Genomic DNA, 23,236 nt, shown 5'->3' on the forward strand with positions numbered 1-23,236 from the left:
TGCTGAAATCCAAAACATGAGACGGATCGCCAATATACTTCCGGAGCATAGAAACATGTTATACCAGATGCACACACGACGAGCTGGGTGGCAAAGCAAGCTCATAAGCCACCTCCCCAATCCTCCGAAGCACCTCAAAAGGCCCAATGAACCGAGGACTCAATTTACCCTTCTTCCCAAATCACAGAACACCCTTCATGGATGAAACCTTCAATAGAACCTTCTCCCTAATCATGTAGGACACATCACGAACCTTCCTGTCAGCATTAATATTTTGTCTCGACTGCACTGTACGAAGCTGATCTTGGATCAACTTCAACTTGTCCAAAGCATCCAGCACCAAGTCTGTACCCAAAATCCTAGCCTCACACAGCTCAAACCTACCAATTTGATATAGATCTCTGCCAACCTCTCCGAAGAATAGGTGGTACACATAGGAATAAAGTGTGCGAACTTGGTTAGCCGATCCACAATCACCGAAATAGCATCGAACTTCTTCAAAGTCCATGGGAGCCCAACTAAAAAGTCCATGGTGATCCGCTCCCACTTCCACTCTAGAATATCCATCTGCTGAAGCAAGCCACCAGGTTTCTGATGCTCATATTTCACCAGTTGACAATTGAGACACCGATCCACAAATCCCACCGTATCCTTCTTCATTCTCTTCCACCAATAATGTTGTCTCAGATCCTAATACATCTTTGTGGTAACCAAATGGATGGAATACCACGAGCTATAGGCCTCCAGAATCAACTCCCGAAGCCCATCTACATTGGGCACGCATATCCGGCCCTACATCCTCAACACCCCTTCAACACCAATAGTCACATCTCTGGCATCGTCATGCTAAACTCTGTCCTTAAGGACAAGCAAATGAGGATGATCATACTGGAACACCCTAATGAGATCAAATAAGGAAAACCGAGAAACCACAAAAGCTAAGACTCGACTAGGCTCCAAAATATCCAGCCTCACAAACCAATTGGCCAAGGCCTGAATATCAACTGCAAGAGGTCGCTCCCTAATAGGAATAAATGCAAGACTACCAATACTCACCGCCTTCCTACTCAAGGCATTGGCCACTAGATTGGTCTTCCCCAGATGGTACAAAATAGTAATATAATAGCCTTTTAGTAGCTCAAACCATCTCCGCAGCCTCAAATTGAGATCCTTCTATTTGAACAAATGTTGGAGGCTACGATGATCAGTAAACACCTCACAAGACACTCCATACAAATAATGCCTCCAAATCTTCAACGCGTGAACAATGGCAACCAACTCTAAATCATGAATAGGGTAGTTCTTCTCATGGGGATTTATCTAACGAGAAGCTTAAGCAATAACTCTACTCTCCTGCATCAACACACACCCAATGCCCAGTCTCGAAGCATCACAATACACTGTATATCAACCTGAAGCTGATGGCAAAACTAACACTGGAGTTGTGGTCAAGGCAGTGTTGAGCTTCTGAAAGCTCCCCTCCCACTCATCCGACCACCTGAATGGAGCACCCTTTTGAGTCAATTTGGTCAATGGTGATGTTATAGATGAAAATCCCTGAACGAACCGACGGTAATAACTCGCCAAACAAAGAAAGCTGCGAATCTCTATGGCTGAGGACGGTTTGGGCCAACTCTGAACTGCCTCTATCTTCTTCGAATCAACTTGAATACCCTCACTGGACACCACGTGCCCCAATAAACCCACTGAACTGAGCCAAAACTCATATTTGGAGAACTTCGTATAAAGCTTCTACTCCCTCAATCTCTGCAATACAACTCTCAAATGCTCCGCATGCTCCTCCTAATTACGCGAGTACACCAGAATATCATCAATGAAAATAATCACAAATGAGTCGAGATAAGGCCGAAACACGCTATTCATCAAATACATAAACGTTGCTGGGGCATTAGCCAGCCCAAAAGACATTACAAGGAACTCATAATGACCATAGCGGGTCCTGAAAGTTGTCTTAAGAATATCCAAGTCCCTGATCTTAAGCTGGTGATAACCTTAACGGAGATCAATCTTGGAGAAGACTCTCGCTCCCTGAAGCTGGTCAGATAAATCATCGATATGAGGTAAAGGGTACTTGTTCTTGATTGTAACTTTGTTCAACTGCCTATAAACAATGCATATCATCATCGCGCCATCCTTATTCTTCCCTAATAGAACAAGCGCACCCCAAGGCGACACACTAGGCCAAATAAACCCCTTATTAAGGAGCTCCTAAAGCTGCTCCTTCAACTTTGCTGGTGCTATACAATACGATGGAATAGAAATGGGGTGAGTGCCCAGCACCAGATCAATATTAAAATCAATATCCCTGTCCAGTGGCATGCCCGACAGGTCTGGAGGAAACACATTAGGAAAATCCCTCACTACAAGAATAGAATCAATACTACGATTCTCTACATTGACATCCCTCACAAAGGCTAAGTATGAAAGAAAACCTTTCCCAACCATCCATTGGGCGTTCAGAAATGAAATTACCCTACTTGGAATGAAATCAGTCGATCCTCGCCACTCAATCTGTGGCACACACAACATAGCCAACGTCACTGTCTTAGCATGACAATCCAAAATAGCACGATATGAAGATAGCCAGTCCATACCTAATATCACATCAAAGTCGACTAGACAAAGCAACAGAAGGTCCACTCAGGTCTCCAAACCCCCAATAGTCACCACACACGACTGATATACGCGGTCCACAACAATAGTATCGCCCATCGGAGTAGATACACTTATATATGAAACAAGAAACTCACGGGGCATATCCAAATAATGAGAAAAATATGATGACACATATGAAAAAGTGGAACCAGGATCAAATAACACAGAAACATCTCTGTGGAAAACTGAGACAACACCTATAATCATAACATCTGAAGCAATAGCATCGGGTCTAGATAGGAGTGCATAGAAATGAGCCTGACCACCACCCGATCGACCTCCCCCTCTGGGGAAACCCCTAGCTCACTGTCCTCCACTCCTAGCTGGCTAGGTGGGTGGTGAAGTAACTGGTGCTGAAGTCAATGGCTGCTCCTCTGCTAAGATGAACCCAAAAGACGACGAGGACACTTCCTCCATATGTGACACAACTCTCCACACTCATAACAACTCTCTCGTGTTGGAGACGGGGACTGAAGGGAATCCCTAGCACTGGGATGACTAGAAGAAGAACCTGGTGTAGAAAAGCCCTGAACTGTTAGAGCACGGGACAAACTCTAGGTTGGAAGGGCATTGAGTGCTGAATGGCCCTACTGAGATCTATGAGAACTATGACCCGATTATGCACCATAATAACCTTGGTGAGCTGACTGAGCATGCTTGAATGGACGGCCTCTGTCGTGCTGAAACTAACCCCCATAAGGAGCACCACTGAATCCACCCTAACCACGAGGCCCCTTAGCCTCCCTCTCAATCCTCTCTTGACCACGAACCATCTCAATTTGTGGATCTATGTCAAAAACCTCATAAAAATTAGTACCAGATAATCTCTCTCTAGTCATAATCAACCAAAGCTAAAAACCAAGGCCATCTATAAACCTCCTTATCCTCTCTAGATCTGTAGGAACCAACCAGACCGCATGATGAGCCAACTCAAAGAACCGCATCTCATACTGCGTAACATATCTATCACCTTGCTGAAGCTGCTCGAACTACCTGCGCAGCTTATCTCAGCGAGACTCAGGTACAAACTTCTCTAGAAAGAGAACAGAGTACCACCAAGAAAGGGGCGTTGCGCCAACCAGTCTACGCCTCTCGTAAGCCTCCCACCAACTGAGTACAACCCCGGAGAACTGAAAAGTAGTGAATGAGACCCCACTGGTCTCCAAAATACCGGCGGTCCGAAGAATCCTCTGACACTTGCCCAAGAAACCCTAGGAATCCTCACCATCTACACCACTGAAAGTCAGAGGCTGAAGTCTACCAAACCTTTCCCATCTGCGCTACTCGTCCTATGGCATAACATGAGCTACATAATCCTGAGTTGCAGCAACCGGCTAGGTTGGAGGTGCCCTCGGTATTTGAAGTCTCTACACGACCTGCTCAGGTGTGCGAGTGGTAGAAGTCTGAGTGCCTCTTCCGGCCTGAGAAGTAGCTGCGACTGTAGTAACTGAGACCTCCTGAGCTAGGCCAGTAAACACTAATAAAATCTTGGCTAGGTCCTACCGAAGGCCTGGAATCATAATAGGCACAGCTAGTGCCTGAGCTGGTGCTGCTGGAGCATCCACAACTAGGACCTGATTGTCACGACCTAAACCGATGGGCCGCGATGAGAACCTGATACCTTACTCAACCGAGTACCAAGATAACATATATTTTCATGTTATACTATTATAAATAACTGAGCCAGAGAGGCTACCGTGAAATAGGTAGAATACAACAGGTAATGCCAACTTATACATTAAACATATGGGCCTCTAAGACAAAAATAACCACTTAAACACTGGACATAGGCCGACAAGGCCATATGATCTTTTGCGTACATGACATCTATCTACAAGCCTCTAAGAATACATAATTTTCATAAAGGCCAGGATAGAGTCCCGCCATACCAAACAATACACATCTAACTCATACTAACCAAATAAGCAACTCCGAAGCAAATAGAGCACACCAACATCTTCCGTTGAGTTGATAGCCTACTTGAAGGGCTCTCGAACTATCTATCAAGACCTGCGGGCATGAAACGCAGCATCCCCATGCAAAAAGGACGTCAGTACGAATAATAGTATGTAAGTCATATAAATAAGTACATAACAGACATGGAAGAGATATAAAGTAGTTGACTCAACCTGTAAGTTTGGATAACTCTGTAAATCATGAAATACTTTTAGCATCATGAATATGTGTATGAATGTCATGTCATGCATAGGTACATGTTTCATAACATCATCAGCCTCTGAGGGCATCCCATCATATCATATCGGCCACTGTGGGCAAAATCATCATCGTATACCAGCTGATCAGGTGGTGGTGCGTATATAATGCCATAAAATCATCAACATATACCAGTTGATCAGGTGGTGGTGCGTATATAACGTTGTAACTTTTTTCCATATCTCATATACATATATATAGATATATAAGTGTATATAACTCCATCTGGTCATGGGTCAATGTACATGAATGCAATACATGAGAAGTACGTCAATAAAATCTCTTGGAATGTCATAAGACCATTATGCCTCTGAGTAATATCATGAAGTGAACTCTTACAACTTACGTATTTTTCATTGACATGAATAGATGATAGAATAATATTATACATGGCGAATCAAGAACATAAGCATCTCTAGTATTTCTATGAATAGAGTCATTTATGGAAGTTGTGCATTTGCACATTTTGTTTGCATCATATGGATCATGCCGAAAGAAATAGCGGATAGCCTTAACATACCTAGAGTAGGAAAAACTCCGTATTATATTCTTGGAGAAGATTGCACCATACTCCTTTAGAACCGCAAAATTTTACATTACTACGATTCTAACAATTCTCGTTGGAATTGTTTTGTGCAAGAATTTTCTTTGGAGCCTTTGTGGATTGAGTTTTGCTACTGTTCATGAAGTGTTTGAATCTAGGAGAAATGATATGGAAAGGAAAATGGATGTTCTGATTGTTGTCCAAAAATAAAAGTGGAAATAAGACTTGTAATAGGTCTTTATTCATTAAATTCCTATTAACTTAGAAGATAGTCACCTAATGATAGAATGACTAAGAGTCATTCTTCTTATTTTGTGGCTTTCTGCTACGTTTATGAGGGAAAGGGATTAATCTTATCCAAATATATTTTCAATTAATTAGGTAATATCCTGTTACCCAGTAATTAATCAATTACCCGAAAAATTGAGAATTATTCCCGCTTACTTAAAATATTACTCACTTTTCACATATCTTATACACCTTACTAGTATAGTCATGTGGTACCTCCTATGTCACTATTCCATAAATACCGGGTATTTTAGCTTGGGCCATATTTTACCCCAAAATGCCAAACTTGGACAAAATTCATTTTCTTTGACTTTCTCCCCCTTTCACCTTCATGAATTTACTAATCGCTTGTGAAATAGCATAATGCTTATAATATCCACATAATATTTTACTTGGATTGATGTCAATTACCTTACAACAAATTTAACGTACAATACTGCTGGGTGCAACACTATCGTAACTTAATAATGCAAAACGTAACATCACCGTAATGCAATACTGCAATACTGTCGTAACTTAATACTGCAAAGCATGACATCATCGTAATGTAATACTGCAAGGTGTAACATCATCGTAATATATTACTGCAGAGCATAACATCGACGTAATACTACGGGGCATAACATTATTCGCTCCTTTGGAACATTCTTCCTTGAATGTTGACTGATGCACTTATCATTTTCATAACTTATATCTTCCGAATACTTTAGAACTTCCATTTCCACCTAGGCGACTGTTCTGTGAATGAGTGCAAAGTCCAAGGCATTCCCCCCTTAGGCCTCTTTCTCACACCATAACTTGTAGACGGAATCCTTCCAATCTCGTAACTGTTGCTACCTTTTATCATGTAGCATGTACAATTTTGAACTAGTAAGTGTGCCTAATCTCTAGGATTTATATGTAGAGCTTGATAAGATGTCCGTTTGGGTATCTATAAGTATACTGAAGTTCTTTGCTGGGTACTTTGTTGAATTCACGAATAATTCTATATCTCATCGCATAGGTCCGTTTAGCCATCCGTATGAATTTACTACCATAACTCTTACTTTAATTTATTGTTGCTGAGGTCTGCTACCAAATCCAAGCTCACTCTTGTTTCTTATTCCATATGTATAAATTTATGTCCTCTAATGCTTCCTTATTACTGTTCATCTTTAGAATGACAGCCTAATCTCATCTCATACTTTGTGACTTTTGACCATCCATTGTTGATTCATCTCAATATTGATCTACAATATATCACTGATAACTTGAAACTTCTTATGTAATAATTTGCCCCTAGGGCTTATGTTACATCAAGGAATATTCTAAGTGATTCCCATAATCGTATTTCATAGTGTCTCAATGTGATTCACCTTATGGGGTATCCTAATTTCATGCCGCCAGCGAAATCTTTTCTCATTTTCTTCTTTTTTTCAAATCATTATTCAAAACGAAGGCCCAAGCGTCATCATTTATCTGTCACAATTATACCCTCATTTTATTACCAGGTCAGCATTTCATTCCTTCTAAATTCTATTAATCTTAGACTCATTTGAGTTCATTCAGGCTATACTGAACTTCTAATAACTTAGAGAAACCATTATCTCTCTTGTTTCCATGGACTTAATCCCGAGGACTTATCCATTCTTGTCACCTTTTCACTTGCCTTTCCTCATCCTTACTCATGTTTCCTTAAAACTTTGTTGCTCAACCATACTTTAGCTTGCGACCTATACATATCCATTTATACTACTCGCAACTTTCCTTCAACTTGCTTGCACCATTGATTTCCTTATGTTATTCTGGAATGTCAAGCGAGACATTACATCGTCTCCAACTTTTCTCTACTCTCTTAACTAGATCTCTCAGTACTTAGAAACCATAGGCTGGAAGACATGCCGCCGCCGATGCCACTATCATTCTCGGTTATTGGATCCCCGTGCTTATAGCCTTCTATCCGAAGTATGGACTATTCACGATCTTTTGCCTTTGAATATATCGTACGTTGTTCACCTTTACCTTACTTACCTTAAAATATCGCATCGTATCTTCGATCCTCATTCCTGACCTCCCTTCCACCTCGGTGTAATTCACGTCCATAACTTGAAGCTCTATTATAATACTCGCACCTCTAGTACATACACAATCCGGTGGGAGCTTCGTACTAACTTCTTATAAGGCTGGTACTTCTTCTAACTGGCTTCCTTGTAGAGCCATTATAGATAATGGTTGTTGTGTTATTTCTCTTGAACATCTGATATTAAGAGTGATTATGTCATGTTCTCAAGCACAACTTCTATAATTTTTTTAGGTCCAATAATCAGACTCCTGATTTGGTTGGGTGATGTAATTCTTTAGTTTCCTCATCCTTCTGATTAGCCTTTACGTAGGCTTAAGCTATCTTTCGATCTGTGGCTTATTGAATTAGTTATTACCTTAGCCGTTCATAGGCGTTATAGAATATCCATGATACAATCTTCTAACAATTCAATCATTTTTCTATGCCCTGGGCTCAATTCTTTCTTTTAACTTATACCAGAGTCTTCTATGGCTATATGATTATCTACAAATATGTTGCCTAGATAATGCTCCAAAATCTTGAGTGTATCCATAACGTACTAAATCTGGATCATTGATCGAATAATTCTTTCGTTCCATCTTTGCTTTCTTTCAACGTAAGCTATTACTCTTCCTGATCTTTCTGCCTGCTTGTTGCGTCCATACGTAGCTTACTTAGTTCCAACACTTGCTATAGTTTTCATACAACTCATATGATCTCGAATATTACTTTTATTTTTTACTTCCCGTTCATTAGCCATGGTAAGTGCCACTTTCCTTTGGAATGCTTACAATGTTGTTGCGAGATTGTTGTTATACGACCATTTCCTCTTTAGATCGTTGTGCTTAGGTTGAAGCCTTTTTTCTTATCTCCTCATCTAGTCTTTCGTTGTAGTACTTTGGGAGAACCCTTGACTCTCGTAAAGCTGTGAGCTTATTACGAACCTTTTTGATGTCCTTACTTGCCTATAATCATCCGTAGTTGCTTACTTCCATGCCCTTGTGCTTGTATGGTTGCTTCTGAACTGATATTTTGACTACCTTCCTAGTGGAAGTTTCTTTTATCCCTGTAATACTCATACAGTACCTTTAACTACCCCGACTCTTGTTTGAATATCTCTCAAGTATTATAATGATATTCTTCAAGACTGAATTCTCCAGGTTGGGTTCAACTATATTTATCTTACACGATCTGATGACTCATCTGTAACCTCCTGTTTAGCCATAACTGGGATCTTCCTGAACAATTACTAGCTACTCGTTGGCGCATTCTCATATCAATATTTCTCGTAATCTTTCTTGGGTTATTTCTTTTGTCTTAACTTACGTCTCGCACTGACTCCTTATTTATTAATAACAACTCGGGCAGGAACCTTTACTTCCTCTCCTTGACGTCGTGCTTGCACAATATTCTTGAATCGTATCGTATCTGTAAGATTTGGATAAGTGACGTCTCATTCCTCTTTCATTTATCGCATTCTTCCTTTACCATTCCATAGTCACTAGAACCACATAATTCTGACTTAATGTTACATCACACCATATTCCCCCCCTTTAGGGGTGTACTAAGAGCTGAAGCCACGAGGATCTACCTATAGATGTTTTACCTTTTCATCTTTGGCATCGTTTCACAACATAAATTATCCTTACTCGTCTTGCGTCAATCCTTCTGTACCAAGGATGACACATTCCCTTACTCGCGAGGGTGACATATATGTAGATTGTACATACAGTCTCGTAAGGTTAACTTTGCTAACATTGCTTGCTTTAGAGAAGCGTCTTCCTAAATGACCATTCTCTAAATTTATCATAAATCTTCTTCTGTTGTCCATCCTATTATTGCCGGAACGCGATCTGAAATTCGCATGATGCTGACTATTATCAAATCACTCAGTCCCTAATTCATATTTAGTTTATCTTATTCACCAATCCATATTAATTACTATTAATATGGTGTCTAATTTTTCCTTGTGTTAATCACGTTAAAGTTGGGAACTTATTTCTCGAAATGAGGATATGACTTTATGGCCTATATTCTTTTATTGTCTTAAGGCCTGTCATCTTTTGTCTTTTTCCTTCACTTGACTGTAAACTCTGTAATACTGTCATCATTCTTTTTGACATACTGTGGTCATCCGTGTATCACATCTTACTCATAATGCTTCATTAACTCTATTCTTATCCCCGGGTAATTATCTATGTCTACTGCTTTACTATGAAAACTCGAACAAAACATTCTTTTGCTTTTGGCTCCCCTAGCTCCATCCCTTGGCTCTTCCAATTGCCTTACATTATTCTTTACTGTTGGCGGGAGCCACACTAAGGTAATATTTATTCCTTCAAGGCTTCCAGTGCTCATATCTAGCTTTAATATTTTAGGGTGCACCATCTAGGTGTCTCACGAGGAGATCTATTAGCACATTTGCAATATCCTTTAGAAATGTCAACTAAAGCAAACAATCCATTCACTATTTTGGGCCACTCTAACCCCATCCGGATCGTGATATCCCGTCCTCTTCTTAATCTACACCTATTAGCCCCCAATATAGTATAACTGAGATGGGTGTGGCCAATTATACATACCTCTATTACTATTGATGGTAACTCACAATGCTGATATTTTTCTGCTGGAACTGTAATACTGATAATCTTCATTAACTGGGTAGCTCGTACTCTTCTTCATCTTGCTTCCTTAGCTTGTTGAAACATGTATTTATCTTCTTAATCTCTCGTTGTCTTTCACCATAAATGTGGATAGGCATTCTTTCCTTAAGGCTTCTTATCAGGGAGCTTACACCTTTTAATACACCCATGATTTGCTAAAGACCTCATATTTACTTATCATAAGCAAGATGCAAAATTGAGTTCATCTAAATCAACAATTCCACATCTATATCTCTTATCGATCGTCTTTCTGAATGTAGGCATCATCTTATTACGAATAGAAGTTCGGGACCTGAATTCTTATAAGTGAGCTCTACTGCACAATCTAAAGTAAAAAGTAAAAGTGACAGTCCTAAATGCCTTGTAGCCTCCTGCTTATAAGTGTGGTGCACGACACACCCATAAACAAGACTCTACTAGACACGGCTTGTAGACTCCCTAGGACAGAATTGCTCTGATACCACTTTTATCACGACCCAAACCGATGGGCCGCGATGGGAACCTAGGACCTTACTCAACCGAGTACCAACATAACGTATCTTTTCGTATCACACTATCATAGATAACTGAGCCGGAGAGGATGCCATGAAATAGGTAGAATACAACAGGTAATGCCAACTTATACATTAAACATATGAGCCTCTAAGAACAAAATAACCACTTAGACATTGTACATAGGCCAACAAGGCCATACAATCTTTTGCGCACATGACATCTATCTACAAGCCTCTAAGAATACATAATTTTTATAAAGTTCGGGACAGATTCCCACCATACCAAGCAATACACATCTAACTCATACTAACCAAACAAGCAACTCCGAAGCAAATGGAACGCACCAACATCTTCCGCTGAGCTGATACCTTACTTGGAGGGCTCTCGACCTGTCTATCGGGACCTACAGGCAGGAAATGCAGCATCCCCAAGCAAAAGGGACGTCAGTACGAATAATGTACCGAGTATGTAGGGCATATAAATAATACATAACACACATGGAAGAAATATAGAGTAATTGACTCAACCTGTAAGTCTGGATAACTCTGTAAATCATAAAATACTTTTAGCTTCATGCATATATGTATGAATGTCATGTTGTGCATAGGTACATGTTTCATAACATCATCAGCCTCTAAGGGCATCCCATCATATCATATCGGCCACTATGGGCAAAATCATCATCGTATACCAGGTGATCAGGTGGTGGTGCGTATATAACACCATAACCTTTTCCAATATCCCATACACGTATATATACATATATACGCATATATAATGTCATCTGGTCACGGGTCAATATACATGAATGCAATGCATGAGAAGTAAGTCAATAAAAACTCTTCGAATGTCATAAGACCATTATGCCTTTGAGTAATATCTTGAAGTGAACTCTTTCAACTTACGTATTTTTCTGAGACCCATGAACAGATGATAGAATAATATGACACGTGGAGAATCAAGAACATAAGCATCTCTATAATTTTTATGAATAGAGTCATTTATGAAAGTTGTACATTTGCACGTTTCGTTTGCATCGTATGGATCATGCCAAAAGAAATAAGGGATAGTCTTAATATACCTGGAGTAGGAAAAACTTTGTACTATATTCTTGGAGAATATTGCACCGTACTCCTTTAGAATCGCAAAATTTTACGTTGCTACGATTCTAACAATTCCCGTTGGAATTGTTTTGTGCAAGAATTTTTGTTGGAGCCTTTATGTATTGAGTTTTGCTACTATTCTTGAAGTGTTTGAATCTAGGAGAAATGATATGGAAAGGAAAATGGATGTTCTAATTATTGTCCAAAAATGAAAGTGAAACAAAACTTGTAGTAAGTCTTTATTCATTAAATTTATATTAACATAGAAGATAGCCACCTAATGATAGAATGACTAAGAGTCATTCTTCTTATTTTGTGGCTTTCTGCCACGTTTCTAAGGGAAAGGGATTAATCTTATCCAAATATATCCCCAATTAATTAGGTAATGTTCCGTTACTCGATAATTAATCCATTACCCTCAAAATAGAGAATTATTCCCACTTACTTAAAATGTTACTCACTTTTCACATACCTTATACACCTTACTAGCATGGTCATGTGGTACCTCGTATGGCACTAGTCCATAAATACCGAATATTTTAGCTCGGGATGTATTTTAGCCCAAAATTCCAAACTTGGACAAAATTCATTTCCTTTAACTTACTCCCCGTTTCACCATCATTAATTTACTAATTGCTTGGAAAATAGCATAATCCTTATAATTTCCAAATAATATTTTATTTGGACTGATGTTGTCACGCCCCGAACTTGGGGGGAGAGACCGTCACCTAGTGCATCACCTATCCTTGTGTACAAACTTGCAACTAAGGGACTCTAAACATATTATGTCATACTTTGGTCATAGGCCACATTGCAAGACAACTGTGGATGCTGACTTAATATCAATATAAAGATGGGCCAACAAGATATGTCTACAACCCTCTACACTAACTGACAGGATATGTCTACGACCCTCTACTGATGGATATACTGTGATCGGAACAGCTCCTCGACCTAATCATAACACATACATATATATACAAGATGTACATAAGGCTCTAGACCTGGAAACTCCGAAAGGCATGGAGCTTACCGATCAAGCTGAACTCTGGCAACACATAATGAGGAGATTACCCATCTGTCTATCTGAACCTGCACACACAAAATGCAGCTCCCCTAGAAAAGGGACGTCAGTACGAAATAATGTATCTAATATGTAAGGCAATTAACTGAAAGCTGAAATTGAACTGATAATATAATAACTGCAAGTAGCTGAAAGTCAAAGATAATTTGAAGATATGTTTACCTGATGATACTGACTCAACTCTCACAATACAGTAAGTAAAATAGTTGCCCGGCCCTATAAGGCTCGGTATATATATATATATATAACTACTCTACCGTAGTAGGCTCGCTCATAGGCGCTCGGCCATACTAGGCTGTATATCTCGGCCAACTGGACTCGCTCATAGTCTCTCGGCCATAGTAGGATCTGTATATAACATACCATCTGATCAGAGGTTGCCCAGTAGGGGCCTGCCCATCGATTATAGCTCGATGGTAATGAAAATAATTTAATATTATGTATATAAACTCTTTTCTCTCTCGACTGGAATAAGAAAATACTTAATTAAATATGAAGTCCTGGTAAGGAGAATATTGTAACTTACAAAACTGGAAAAATATATGCAATTTGCGAGAATAGCAAAATATATGTAAATTCTGGGATATGAATGTTTCTTTATGTCTCATTATCAAACTTTTGTAATGAAGAGATCATGAAAAATGAAGGAAGAGCATATCCTTAACATACTTAGAGTAGGGAAAAATCTTTATAATATTCTTTGATAAGATTGCACCGTACTCCGTTAGAACCGCAAAATTTCTCCGTTGCTAAAACTCTAAAAATCCTCGCTAGAATTGTTGAAATTGTAGAAATCACGTTGCATTATGGATAAAATTTGATTTTAAGTGTTTTGAGAATGGAATGTTGAAGTTGTTATATGAATGGCTACGTCTTTCACTTTCTTTAATTAACAAGTGTTTGATGTGGAAAGTCTTGAAAATGTAGGAATGTGTAACTATATGCTACCTAATAAGAAGTGACTCTTAGTCATCTCTTAAGGTTTGGCTTACTGCCAAATGGGGATGGTGTGGGGATTTCTAATCTTATCCAACTAATTAATTAATTATTATGTAATATCCCGCTCTCCGGTAATTAACCAATTACCCATATAATTAAGAATTATATCAAATTACTTGAAATTCTACTTATTTTTAATATACTTTAGACATGCTACTACCATGGTCATATGGTACCTTGTATGGTACTACTCCATAAATATCGGGTATTTATCGCTCGGCCCGTATTTTATCCGAACATGCCAAACTTGGACGAAAATAAATTTTCTTTGACTTGCTTCCCCTCTCACCTTCACGAATTTACTCATCACTTGTTTGAAATAGCATAATCCTTATCATCCCCAAAAAATCTTTTCCTTGGACTGATGTCAATTACCTTACGACAAATTCAACGTACAATACTACAGGGTGCAACATTGTCGTAAATGAAAGACCCTTCGTGCATAAATAATTAGAGACATGGCACGGAAAGACCCTTCATGCATAATTATCAAAACATGGCACGGAAAGACCCTTCGTGCATAATCGCTCTTCCTCACCCAATCATCAGTCACAACCAATCGGGGAAAGGGAATATACAACAAGATTAAACATCCCGGCAAGGGAGAACAAATCAACAATAGGTCCCGGCAAGGGAAAAATATCACACTTCCTTTTTTAACTCATCTGCTTCTCAACTATCACTTCATAATTATATTAGCAAGTAATTAGCTCAACTATTTCATATCTTTCGAATTTAAAAGCAACTACGACTCACGGTCATGCTAGACTCGGTGCATAGATAACCGTCACCATGCCTATACACCGTACTCTATTGTTAACACGTAGCAAATAACATCCAAATCCTAAACACTCAAGCCAAAGTTAGAACAAACACTTACCTCGAATGCTCCAAACTCAACTCACGCTTCTAGTATAGCTTTACCTCTTGATTCCACCACTAATCCGCTCGAATCTAGTCATAAGCTACTTAATCACATTAATAATTACTAAATGAATCATCCCCAATGCATGAAAATAGATTTTTCAAGGTTTTTCCCAAAAAGGTCAAAAATACCCCCGGACCCACGTGGTCGAAACTCGAGGTTCGGACCAAAACCCGGTTACCCATTCCCCCATGAATCCAAATATATGATTTGTTTTTAAATCGGACCCCAAATTGAGGTCCAACTTCTCAATTTGTAGAAAACCTAGGTTCTACCCAAAACACCCAATTTTCCCCATGAAAATCTTTGATTTGAAGTTGAAATTATGTTAAAAGATGTTAAGGGATAAAGAAATTAAGTTAGAAATCACTTACCATTCGTTTTGGAGAAGAAAGGTTGTTTGGAAAATCGCCTCTTAGGTTTTGGGTTTTTGAAAAGTGAAAAATGACTGAGATTTCCGAACTTGTATACCTTTCTGAGGACCTGGCGCGAACCGCACAAAAATGTGTTGCGGCCGCGCCGAGTGGGAGAAAAATTGGGGCTTCTCTGAACCCTTCCAGCGCGGACCACACTGTTTTGGTGCGCGGCCGCGCTGGTTGTCCTGCAACCCTAGCCCTCAGACTAAGCCACGCGGACCGCACAAAAATGCATCGCGGCCGTGCTGGTGTCTGCAACACCTGAACCTGCATTTTCTTAAGTCCAAGATCTCACGGGCCCCATTCAAAACTCACCCGAGCCCTCGGGGCTCCAAACCAAACATGCACACAACCTTAAAAGCATCTTACGGACTTACTCGTGCGATCAAATCGCCAAAATAACATCATATACATAGATCAAGCCTCAAACACATGATTTTCTTTCTTCAACTTTCATAACTCAAATACTCCATTTTTAGTCCGAAACACGTCATATGACGTCCGTTTTTAGCCAAACTTTACAGATAGTGCTTAACACATATTTAAGACTTGTACCGGGCGTCGGAACCAAAATACGAGCCCGATACCTATATTTTCTAACTCCTTTTCATTTCAAATTTTCATATCAAATTTCAGAAAAACAATTTCTTTCAAAAATTCATTTCTTGGGCTTGGGACCTCAGAATTTGATTCCGGGCACACGCCCAAGTCCCATAATTTTCATCTGTTTACCCAAAATGTTGACCGAAGTCAATATTATGCATATTAATACCAAATTTCATCAAATGTTTCACATAATTCACATATTCTAACATAAAAACGTTTCGGCTACGCGCCCGAACTGCGCACGCAAATCGAGGCAACTAAAAGCGAGGTTTTCAAGGCCTCGAAAGCGCGGAACAAGGAAGAACTACGGTGATGACCCTTCGGGTTGTCACATTCTCCACCTCTAAAACAATCGTTCGTCCTCGAACGGACAAAATAAAGAAGTACCTGAGTCGGGAAATAAATGAGGGTAACGGCTCCGCATATTGGACTCGGACTCCCAGGTCGATGCCTCAGGAGGCTGACCTCTCCACTGAACACGCACCGAAGGAAAACTCTTCGACCTCAACTGTCGAACCTGCCGGTCTAGAATAGCCACCGGCTCCTCCTCATATGACAGATCCTTGTCCAACTGGACAGTGCTGAAATCTATCACGTGCGATGGATCTTCGCGATACTTCCGGAGCATAGATACATGAAACATGGGATGCACAGCTGACAAGCTAGGTGGCAAGGCAAGTCTATAAGCCACCTCTCCCACACGATCAAGAATCTCAAATGGACCAATGAACCTAGGGCTGAGCTTGCCCTTCTTCCCAAATCTCATCACGCCCTTCATAGGCGATACACGGAGCAATACCCGCTCACCAACCATGAAGGCAACATCTCTGACCTTGCGGTCTGCGTAACTCTTCTGTCTGGACTGAGCTGTACGAAGTCTATCCTGAATAATCCTGACCTTGTCCAAGGCTTCCTGAACTAGATCCGTACCCAATAATCGAGCCTCTCCCGGCTCAAACCATCCAACTGGAGACCGACATCGCCTACCATACAACGCCTCGTACGGAGCCATCTGAATGCTGGACTGGTAGATATTGTTGTAGGCGAACTCTGCTAAAGGCAAAAACTGGTCCCACGATCCTCCAAAATCAATGACACAGGCTCGGAGCATGTCCTCAAGAATCTGAATAGTCCTCTCGGACTGACCGTCCGTCTGGGGATGAAATGTTGTACTCAACTCAACCTGGGTGCCCAACTCTCGCTGAACCGCTCTCCAGAAATGCGAGGTAAACTGCGTACCCCGATCCGAAATGATAGATAGCGGCACCCCATGAAGGCGAACAATCTCCCTGATATAAATCTCGGCTAACCTTTCGGACGAATAGGTGGCTGCAATAGGAACAAAATGCGCTGACTTGGTCAGCCTATCAATAATGACCCAAACTGCATCAAACTTTTTCCGAGTCATCGGAAGTCCAGTAACGAAATCCATTGTAATCCTCTCCCACTTCCACTCGGGAAGTGCAATCCTCTGAGATAGACCACCAGGTCTTTGATGCTCGTACTTAACCTGCTAACAATTCAAACACCGAGCCACATGTGCAATGATGTCTTTCTTCATCTTACGCCACCAATAGTGCTGCTTCATATCCTGATACATCTTCGTGGCGCCCGGGTGAATAGAATACCGAGAACTGTGGGCCTCCGCTAAGATCAACTCTCAAATCCCATCAACATTGGGCACACAAACTCGCCCCTGCAATCTCAATACACCATCATCATCTAAGGTTACTTTCTTGGCACCTCCACGCTGCACCGTGTCTCTCAAGACACACAAATGGGGATCCTCAAACTGCCGCTCGCGGATACGCTCTAATAGTAAGGAACAAGAAACCGTGCAAGCTAACACTCTGCTAGGCTCAGAAATATCCAACCTCACAAGACAATTGGCCAAGGCCTGAACATCCAAAGCAAGCGATCTCTGGCTGACTGGAATATAAGCAAGACTACCCATGCTGGCGGACTTCCTGCTCAATGCATCGGCCACCACATTGGCCTTCCCCGGGTGGTATAAGATAGTAACATCATAATCCTTTAGCAACTCTAACCACCTCCTCTGCCTCAAATTCAACTCTTTCTGCTTGAACAGATACTGAAGACTCTTATGATCAGTGTAAACCTCACACGTCATGCCATATAAGTAATGCCTCCAGATCTTCAAGGCATGAACAATGGCTGCCAACTCGAGATCATGAACCGGATAATTCTTCTCGTGGATCTTCAACTGCCTCGAAGCATAGGTAATGACTTTGCCTTCCTGCATCAACACTGCACCAAGCCCAATACGAGACGCATCACAATAGACCGTATATGGCCCTGAACCTGTGGGCAAAACCAATATTGGTGTCATAGTCAGAGCCATCTTGAGCTTCTGAAAGCTCGCCTCACACTCGTCCGACCACCTGAACTGGACACTCTTCTGTGTCAATCTGGTCATAGGGGCTGCAATGGATGAAAACCCCTCCACGAACCGATGGTAGTAACCTGCCAACCCCAGGAAACTCTGAATATCCGTAGCTGAAGCTGGTCGAGGCCAGTTCTTGACTGCCTCTATCTTCTTCGGGTCTACCTGAATACTTGTTGCTGATACGACATGACCCAGGAATGCGACCGAACTCAACCAAAACTCGCACTTTGAGAACTTAGCATACAACTGACTATCCTTTAGGGTCTGAAGGACCACTCTGAGGTGCTGCTCATGCTCCTCTTGAACTGTGGGAGTATATAAGAATATCGTCAATGAAGACTATCATGAACAAGTCCAAATAAGGTCTGAACACTCAGTTCATCAACTCCATGAACGCTGCTGGGGCATTAGTCAATCCGAATGACATGACCAAAAACTCATAGTGCCCATACCAAGTGCGAAATGCTGTCTTAGGGACATCAAATGCCCTAATCCTCAGCTGGTGGTAGCCAGAATCTATCTTTGAAAACACCCTCGCACCCTAAAGCTGGTCGAACAAATCGTCAATCCGTGGCAGTGGATACTTGTCCTTTATCGTCACCTTGTTCAACTGCCGGTAATCAATGCACATCCTCATCGACCCATCCTTTTTCTTCACGAACAACACTGGTGCACCCCAAGGTGATACACTTGGTCTAATGAAACCCTTATCAAGCAAGTCCTGAAGCTACTCTTTCAATTCTTTCAACTCTGGCGGGGCCAAGCGATATGGCGGAATGGAAATAGGCTGAGTGCCCGAAGCCAGATCAATACAGAAATCAATATCCCTGTCGGGCGGCATACCCAGTAGGTCGGAAGGGAAAACCTCGGGGAACTCCCGAACAATAGGAACAGAGTCAATTGATGGAACCTCTGTGCTAGAGTCGCGAACATACGCTAGATATGCTAGACACCCCTTCTTGACCATACGTCGAGCCTTGACATACGAAATAACACTGCGGGTGGCATGGCCTGGGGTCCCTCTCCACTCAAGTTGGGGCAAATCTGGCAAGGCCAAGGTCACGGTCTTGGCGTGACAATCCAGAATAGCATGATACGGGGACAACCAGTCCATCCCCAATATAGCGTCAAAGTCCACCATATCTAAAAGCAATAAGTCGACACAGGTCTCAAGATCGTCAAATACCACCACACATGAACGATGCACTCGGTCGACCACTATATATTCACCAACCGGTGTGGACACATATACAGGAATACCCAAAGCCTCACTAGGCATGATCAAATAGGGTGCAAAATAGGACTACACATAAGAATACATAGATCCCTGGTCAAATAATATAGAAGCACCCCTACCACAGACCAGAATAGTACCTGTAATCACAGCATCTAATGACTCGGCCTCTGGCCTGACCGGCAAAGCATAACAACGGGGCTGACCCCCACCTCCCTGAACTGTGTCTCTGGGGCGATCGGCTGCTAGCTGACCCCTGCCTCTGGCGGTCCGAGCTCCACCTCTACGGTCTCTCCCTCCACCCTTATGATCCCTACCCCCACCTCTAGCTGGCTGGGCGGCCTGTGGATCACCTACTGCCTGAATCTTAGGGCGAGGACCCTGCTGCTGAGAACTACTCGAGGCTCGGGGGCAAAACCTGACAATGTGACTCGGGTCACAACAACCATAACATGCCCTCAGCTGCTGGGACTGCTGGCCCTGTCGACCTGTATGTCCTCCCCTGAAGCTCTGAAGTGGCGGTGCACTGATGGGGGCTGGTGGTGCGCTGAAGGTCTGCTGACCCGAATAATACTGCTGAGGACCACCACCGCCTGGAGTACCATGAGAAACCTGAAGTGCCGACTGGAAGGGCCTCTGAGAGTGGCCTTTGTCATATGAATCCCTACATCCAGACGAGGTACCATTAAATCTACCGAAATAACGGGGCCTCTTATCAGACCCATGACCACCTCCTTGAGCAAGTACCATCTCTATCCGGCGGACACCATCTGCCGCCTCCTGAAATGAAATCTCACCACCGGCACTCATGGCCATCTGAACACGGATCGGCTGGGCCAACCCATCAACAAACCTCCGCACCCTCTCTCTCTCGGTGGGGAGTATCATAATGGCATGACGAGCGAGATCAATGAACCGGGTCTCATACTGGGTGACCGTCATAGGACCCTGCTGAAGACGCTCAAACTGCCTGCGAAGAGCATCTCGGTGAGTAACTGGAAGGAACTTCCCCAGAAATAACTCTGAAAACTGATCCCAGGTCAATGATGGCGACCCTGCTGGCCTGGCTAAACAGAAATCCATCCACCAAGTCTTGGCGGATCCTGCCAGGCGAAAAGTGGCGAAGTCGACCCCATTGGTCTCTACAATGCCCATCGTCCGTAGAACCTCATGACAGCTGAATATGAAATCCTGAGCATCCTCGGAGGGGGTGACACTATATGTGGTTGTGAAGAGCTTGGTGAAATGATCAAGCCTCCACAAAGCATCCGCGGACATAGCCGCACCATCGCTGGATTGAGCCGCAATACCTGGCTGGGCTGCCACAGCTGGCTGAACTGCCACGGCTGGCTGAACTGCTGGAACCTGAGCCTGAGGAGCTACCGGCTCTGGAGTACGAGTATCGGGAGTCTGAACTCCTCCCCCAGCCTTAGATGTGGCTGGAGCTACAGGAAGCAAACCCGCCCTAGAAATGCCCTCCATAAAGCCTACCAGTCGGACCAAAGCATCCTGAAGCACTGGAGTGGCTATGAAACCCTCTGGACCTGAGTTGGGCCCACTGGAATAGCTGGGGCCGGAACCTCCTCCTCAAAATCGACCTAAGGCTCCATCGCTGGAAATGCTGCTCGGGGATGAACGTTACCCCGTCCTCGGCCTCGCTCTCTGCCCCTAATAGGGGCTGCTGCTGGGGGCTCAGGCTGTTGCGCGGTAGAAGAGGAAGCACGTGTCCTCGCCATCTGCGAAAGAACAGAGTGGAAAGACAATCAGTACTTGAGAAACAGAATCGCACGACAAGAATGAACAAGGTGAAGTTTTCCTAACTCAGTAGCCTCTGCGGGATAAATACAGACGTCTCTGTACCGATCCCTCAGACTCTACTGAGCTTGTCCGTGAGTTGTGAGACCTAAGTAACCTAGGGCTCTGATACCAACTTGTCACAACCCGAATTCCCCACCATCGGGAGTCGTGATGGCGCCTACTGTCGGAACTAGGCAAGCCAACCTTAACATACCTTTTCAACTAATTTTCAACAAGATAATAATAAAAACAATAAATTCAAGCGGAAGCCTTAATTTAATATTAAATGAACGAAAATGCGGAAAAATTAACATCATCCTCTACCCAAGATTTAGTGTCACAATACTCACGGACTATTATAAGATACTACAAATAAGAGTTTGAAAGAAAATACATAAGGAGTCTGCTTCGATACAATGAAAACAAACAGAAATAAAATAGATGAGACTCAGGGCCCACGCACGCCAGCGAACTACCTAGGAGTCTCTGGACTGAAGGCACGCTCCCAATCTACTGCTACTGCGGTCCGTAAGCTACTCCCGAATCTGTGCACAAAAAGGCCATAGAAGTGTAGCATCAGCACAACCGACCCCATGTGCTGGTAAGTGCCTGGCCTAACCCCGGCGGGGTAGTGACGAGGCTAGACCAGAACCTACCTCAAATAACCTGTACAGATATATGTGCAACAACAGAAATATATACAGAATTTAAATAGATAATAGGGAGGGGACATGCTGTGGGGTGTAACAATTTAGATATAAGACCAACGAACAGAGAGATGGAAACCGAATAATTAGCATCTATGAAAGAGAGCAAGTGAATCAACAACTGTACGGCATCAACCTTCGTGCTTTTACTCTTAATTCTCACCAAAACTGTCAAATATAGTACACGGCATCACCCTTCGTGCTTTTCCTCACATAACTCTCACTTCAAGGCACGGAATGACCCTTCGTGCTCAAATAATTAGAGACATGGCACGGAAAGACCTTTCGTGCATAAATAATAGAGACATGGCACGGAAAGACCCTTCGTGCATAAATAATTAGAGACATGGCACGGAAAGACCCTTCATGCATAATTATCAAAACATGGCACGGAAAGACCCTTCGTGCATAATCGCTCTTCCTCACCCAATCATCAGTCACAACCAATTGGGGAAAGGGAATATACAACAAGATTAAACATCCCGGCAAGAGAGAACAAATCAACAATAGGTCCCGGCAAGGGAAAAATACCACACTTCCTTCTTAACTCATCTGCTTCTCAACTATCACTTCATAATTATATTAGCAAGTAATTAGCTCAACTGTTTCACATCTTTCGAATTTAAAAGCAACTACGACTCACGGTCATGCTAGACTCCGGTGCATAGATAACCATCACCATGCCTATACACCGTACTCCACAGTTAACACGTAGCAAATAACATCCAAATCCTAATCCCTCAAGCCAAAGTTAGAACAAACACTTACCTCGAATGCTCCAAACTCAACTCACGCTTCTAGTATAGCTTTACCTCTTGATTCCACCACCAATCCGCTCGAATCTAGTCATAAGCTACTTAATCACATTAATAATTACTAAATGAATCATCCCCAATGCATGAAAATAGATTTTTCAAGGTTTTTCCCAAAAAGGTCAAAAATACCCCCGCACCCACATGGTCGAAACTCGAGGTTCGGACCAAAACCCGGTTACCCATTCCCCCATGAATCCAAATATATGATTTGTTTTTAAATCG

The sequence above is a fragment of the Nicotiana tabacum genome, chromosome 5, assembly GCF_000715075.1.
Source record: "Nicotiana tabacum cultivar K326 chromosome 5, ASM71507v2, whole genome shotgun sequence".
NCBI lineage: Eukaryota > Viridiplantae > Streptophyta > Magnoliopsida > Solanales > Solanaceae > Nicotiana > Nicotiana tabacum.